This window comes from Bos indicus x Bos taurus, chromosome 19 (genome assembly GCF_003369695.1).
Source record: "Bos indicus x Bos taurus breed Angus x Brahman F1 hybrid chromosome 19, Bos_hybrid_MaternalHap_v2.0, whole genome shotgun sequence".
NCBI classification, from domain to species: Eukaryota; Metazoa; Chordata; class Mammalia; order Artiodactyla; family Bovidae; genus Bos; species Bos indicus x Bos taurus.
In genome coordinates this window covers 46,003,139-46,009,138 of record NC_040094.1, presented here as the reverse complement: position 1 = coordinate 46,009,138, position 6,000 = coordinate 46,003,139, and the positions used below count along the sequence as shown (strand labels likewise).

The window sequence follows — 6,000 nt, the reverse complement described above, 5'->3', positions numbered from 1 at the left end:
CTTAGCCTCAGAGACGCTACAGTGTCAGGTTCACAGTAAGTGCTCAATAAAATGTTTCTAAATACACAGCCCCGCCCCGCCTCTCTCCCCCCAACAGCCAACACACCTGCCTCAGCCGCCAAGGCTTGGAGCAAAGAGGAAACACAACCAAAACCTGGGGAGACTGCGCCTCGCGGTCTCCTAGGTAACCAGGTCTTAGGCTGGGGAGTGCCCACGCATGCGCACACTGGCCCTTCCTTCCCGTAACCTCCAGAGGAACGCAACCGGTAAGACTGCCAGAAGCCGAGCGCGCATGTGTGGTTCCACCAACACCCCAACCGCCTCCGCCTTCTGTCAATCCGTCGGCCCAGCCATTTCTTTGCTATAAACACTGTCCGGAAATAGTGCCCATTTCTGGAAACAGGGCCTCGTTAACCAATCGTTGCTTGGGGCGGTAGGAAGGAACTGGATGGGACGCGCCGTCTCATTGGAAGATTGGGGGAGTAGGCGGGGCCAGAAGCTAGGTGCGGCCAAAGCAAGGAGGCGCGAAGCGAGGCAAATTTTCTGCCGCGGGTGGAGGCGTGGCCCCGGGGGTGGCCGGGAAGGCGGCGAGGGGGCGGGGTCCGGGGTGGGGCGGGGCAACCGTGGGCCCAGAGAGCAGCGGTCCGCGACAGGCGGCGGGAGATCGAGGGCGAGGCGAGCGCGACACTCGCTGGTGGGGGAGATCGGCGCTCGGCCGGTAGGTGACTAGAGCGAGTCCCGGGGCGAGGGGCAGAGAGGACGGGTCATTCCTCAACCCGGGGCCGGGCTGCGGCCTGGCTCGCCGCATCGGAATGGTGGGGTCGGCGGCGCGGCCCGGGGACCCACTCGCGCCGGTCCTCGGCTGTGGCAGCTGGCCGCCGGTGCGCCCTCCCTCACGCCGCCAGGGCCACGGTCGCACGCCGGGCTCGCCCTGCACACCCGCAGGCCACACGCTCTCCCGAAGCGCGCTCAAGGGCCCCTTCCTTCCCTTTCCCCGACATCCCCTGTTTCCCCGCGCCAGGCTGCCCCACCGCCCAGGCCTGCCCGTCCTGCTCGGTTCTCTGGATGTTCTCCAGAATGAGGGCTTACTTCGGCACTGTGCTTAAGGTGCCGAACGCCCCAGCTTGCCGGGTCCCTGCGTCCTCCCACCTGTCCAGGCAGTGAAACCCTCAGGTCTTTCCTGGGAAGTTCTCGGGGTCACACCCCGAGCCTGGGAGAAGAGATGGAGCCTCCGATTAGCACCCAGCGGGGCAGTGCTGGCTGGTCGCAGCATCCTTTCTCTCCCTGACCCCTCGATAATTCTTGCCACTCCACTCAGGACTTCCTCTGTCGGCTCAGATAAAATATCCCATCTTGGAAGTCCATCGTGGCCCTGGCAGCCTGCAGCCAGAGGCACCAGGCAGAAGGAGGCCCCTTGTAAAGAGCCCCACTTGCCCAGGATCCTCCTCTGTGCCGGGTAACTTAAGAAAAAGCAGTTTGTTTCCTAATTGAAGTTAAAATGTGGCTCCCAGTCCTAAAGGGTGGACTGGGGAATGAGTGGAGAAAAGAGACAGAAATCTGTGATATAAATTGTTTTAACTGGAGGACAATGAATGCCGTCCCTTGATGATGAATTCAAAAAGCAAGTGAAGTTAAATGGTGAGAGGTGGGATCTGATACAAAATAGCCTTCTGAAGTTTATTCCAGGAATAAATGTTGAAAACCCCCTGACTTTACATGGTCTCTCTGAAAGATTAGGAGATAGTATCTTAACATTAGTGATGTGTTTTTTTTTACTTAGTATCTTCATACCTGTAACCTTTTTCCTTCAGATATGTGTGTAATAAGATAGATAATATTGTCCTGTTTTAGAGGTGAGGCACCTGAGGCAGGTGTGTGTTTGGCAGGGACTGGAGGTGGATAAATGGCTCTTACCCAGTGCCTCACAGTTGAGACTCAGGGTGACGACTTTAATCTGGGCCACTGGAGTCTTTCCCCAGCTCCTTCCTTGAAGCAGAACCACGTTATGGAACTTGGTGCAGGACATGGGGAGAAATATTTGGTGTGGTATTTATGCTCTTAACATGAGAGAACAGGTGCTTGTCTCACTTACAAAGTGTTTGGATTTACTCTTGGTGTTTTTTAAGTGATGTCAAAATCCGTTCCTTTGGTGCAGCGATGCCAGACCTCTGAGATTTTCAGATGCCTTGAGGACATCCTCTTTTATTTTGAAGGGTGTGGTAGTGAACTTCTCAGAAGGCCTCAAAATAAAAGTACTCATCTCTGACTTTAATTTTAGAAATCTATACCCAGGTACGTGTTCCAGCTCTTTGGTGAGACCAGACAGCAGTAAGCCACCAAGCTTCAGTCCCCTTCTGACTGTGTTCAGGTTATAAGGAGTAGTTCTGAAAGGGGGTTTTTCGCCCCTGGTGCTGTCTGTTAGAGTTTGTGGGAGCAAGCGGCACCACAGACAGAGACCCTGCCAAATGAACCCTCATCTATTAAACAAAAATGTCTGGTTGGCCATTTCGCCTCCACAGACAGAGGTTTGGTTCCTCATTTTGTTTCTCCTATTGAACACTGACTCCATTGTGATCTGCTTGGAGTGTTTGTGTATCACTGAATGTTGAGAAGCGGGCTTGCCCTGATTGGTTGTCCACCTCCAGGCAACTGTTGTGGGTTTTGTTTGGTGCGTGGTAACGGTTCATCCTGGCCAGCGTCTGGTGTGAGATCTGTAGAGACGGGAGATGGGTAAAGACTGACCCAGGGCTGTTCTCCTCGTTGTTGGCCCCCTCTTAAGAGTGTCCCATCACTTTGGCCTGCGATGTCACTTTTAGTTTCCTATTTTTTTTCCTGTCTCAAGGGACAGCACATGAGCTTTCCTAACAGGCATGCCTCCCTTGATGAAGAGCTGAGAGATTCATGTTGGTTGACCTAACAGATGGTCTTTCTGGGAGGGTAGTTAAGAAATCTTAAAACCAAGTTCGGCCCTAAATTAAAAGTGTAAGTTAGCTTGATACACACACAGGGAGCCTCTTTCTATCAATGGCTTCCATCATCTGAGAGCTGTTTTTTTTTTTTCCTGGCAAAAGGTTAAAATGCAACTAAAATTCTGCTTTCATGATTAATAAGTCACTACCGCAGTTGTATCTGATGCTTCCTGTTTGCCCCATTTTAGTATTTCAGTTAAACTGGAAACATCTGAGCCTTATGGGCACTTTGGAAGACACCAGTGTGAAAGTGGTGGGGGGTGGGGGGACAGTTCCCTGTCAGTGGATTTGGGAAGCTTTAAGGATAAGCCAGCTCCCCCTGGCCTCCGCACGCTGAGATCCTTGGGCAGGGAAAGTAGTAGGGGTTGAGCACCTTCAAGGGGAAGGTGAGCTTTTAAATTGATGCACGTGTGAAGGCTCTGCATTTGCTGGGTGGTGCTGACTGAAATGTTGAAAGCAGTCAATTAGAAATGGAAGGCCAAACACAGGGCAGATTGAGTAGTAGAACATTTCAGTCGAGCTGAGCGAAGCACTGAACATCTGTTGGCTTTGGGGTCTTCAGTTCTGGCCTTGTCTTAACTACCTGAGTGACCATGCAGAGAAGAGTCACTTTTCTCAGTGGCCTGTGTGCCCTTCATTGTATTCTAGGTTAAAGGATCCCCTTCTCATGGTGGCCAAGGCAGAGGATGGGGGCAGAGGTGTAGATTGGGAGTTTGGGACCATCAGATACAAACTCTTACATAAAGATTGGATAAACAACAAGGTCCTTCTGTATAGCACAGGGAGCTATATTCAATATCCTGTAATAAATGTTAATGGGAAAAAATACATATATATGTATATATAAAATTGTACCACTTTTCTGTATACTAGAAACTAATACAACATTGTAAATCAACTATACTTCAGTAAAAAGATCCCCTTCTCTTCTTGCTATTTTATATCATTTAATCTCTTATCCTACTGGTGTGAATCCCTTGAGATTATATGGCATTGAGAGTAACGATCCTTGTGGCCATTCTCTGTGTTTCCTCACAGTCCTACAAAGGAAGGCAGGGACCAGGATCAGGAACATGAAGCCTAGTAAGGAGAGAGCAAGTGGACAAGATTACTTAGGAAATCAGTGTCACGTCCAGAATCGAAACCCACATTTCTTGACGTCTAGTTCAGTGCTTTTTCTACTAACTTACATATAAAAGGATGAGTTGGGATTTTTTTTGTTTGTTTCCAAAACATGTCCATCTTGAATATAACTGAACCAGGGTAGCTGCTTTATTTTTCTATTTATGTACACAAGGATTAACTCAGAAGTGTTATCAAGTAATCAAGAGTTGATACTTATTATCCATAATAATTATTACGAAAAGTCTGAAAGATAAAGAGCACATCCTCTGGTCAAGTCTGCTGATCCCTATTTTACAGATGCAGAAATTAAAGCAGAGGGGTCAAGCAACCTGCCCAGAGCGGTAGAGCCAGTCCATGGCATCTTTGTGCCCTGTGTGGGGGTTCAGGCTGCCGGGTCAGAGAGAGAGCCAGGTCGGGTCCAAGTCTGCCGCCGTCTGCCTGTGTGACACCAGGCAAATCAGTTCACTTCTCTAAGCGTCCGGCGCCCCATCTGTAAACATTTCGTGGCGTTGTTTTGAGTAGAAAATGAGAGAATATATATAAAGTGCTGAGCTCGGCACGGAATAAGCCAGAGGACACAAGGGCTGTAAATGTGGCTGGTGGTTGTAGTGGTAATCGCAGTACTGGTAGTTGGCGATTACCACTTTGACTGGACCTGTTTTCTGGAAGATGATGTCAGGAAGGGTCAGGCTGCCTGACTGGGCCTGTCATTTTCTCAGCAGGACCACCAGTGGGACATTTCTTCCATCTGGAGGTTCTAGCTGTCATGTTCTCCCTGTCTTACACTAAATTCTGCCCTCATCACCCTCCAAAGGAACCTAACAAGGCTCCAGCTCTGCCTGCTCAGAGCTGGCAAGCCTACGCCTGGGGCACCCTCAGCCGCCACCCAGGGGCAGGTACAGCTGGGCCTTCTGGGGCCCTCCTGTGTCCCCCATACAGTGAAGCGGGTCTCAGCCTTAACTCTGGAGGGGAAAAAAGGAAAATACTGTGTACAATATAAGTCAACAAACACTTGTTCCTCTCTGTTCGGGAGACTAAAAGGGAAGCCTGGGTCCTGTGGGGCAAGGTTCCCACCACCATGTGGCACCCTGCCCTTTGTCATCTTTTCACTGGTCTGGGGGCCCTCAATCCGCAGTCAGCGACTCTCAGATTTCCCTTTAAATCACCCAAGGGAAAAAAAAGGCAAAAAAACAGTTTCACATTACATTTTAAATTCTTTTTCTCCCCCCCTTTCTTAATAGAAAACAAAAATGCAAGCTCCCACCAGGCTGACGTCCCCTTTAAATAACATCTTGTTTTCTCTTGGGGAAGCTGTCTTCATGGCCAAAGAGTCATTTCTAAAGTGAACCTAGTTTTTAGAAAAAATAGATCACCGGATGTCAAGCCTCGTGTGGAGCTAACAGTTCAGATGAAAATGAAACCAGCAGGCCTGGAGTGGCAACTCCACACTTGACTTCAGACTGGAGGTGAGAGGCAGAGTGTGTCTGAGCCCAGGTCGGCAACTGGTTGGCCCCACAGACTGCATTTGATAGGTGCCTTAGTCATTTTCCAGGCAGCTTTGCTTAGGTGAGCAGAGCACTTTCTCTGGAAGGTGAGTCACACTTGCAGGGGTGTAGGTGACATGCGATTTATTCCCCAGCTCAGTCACAGGAAGTCTTGAGCAGACCTTGTGGAGAAGCTGTCTGCCAAAGCTCATGTTCATTTCAGTCCAGGGGCTTTGGAGGCAGGGGGGATAAGGAAGCCAGCTAGAGGCTCCCAGGGCTTGCCAAACGACAGAAAAATAGCTCCCCCAGCAGGGGGGTCATGTGGACCCGGCAGAGAGCCCAGATCAGCAGTGTCACCACGCTCTTGAGCCCAACCACCTTGAGGGTGGAAAATGGCCCATTTCCAATGACAGTCAACAAAG

General features: G+C 50.3%; 1 protein-coding gene across 1 annotated transcript in view; it reads left to right on the top strand.

Annotated features, from left to right (window-relative positions):
* Nucleotides 1-609: 609 nt before the first annotated feature.
* Nucleotides 610-6,000, top strand: part of MAP3K14 (mitogen-activated protein kinase kinase kinase 14) — a 43,738-nt gene continuing 38,347 nt past the window's right edge. The window contains exon 1 of the mRNA XM_027517302.1: nucleotides 610-718. The gene's annotated coding sequence lies outside the window, so the exon portion shown is untranslated. The remainder of the gene's footprint in view (nucleotides 719-6,000) is intronic.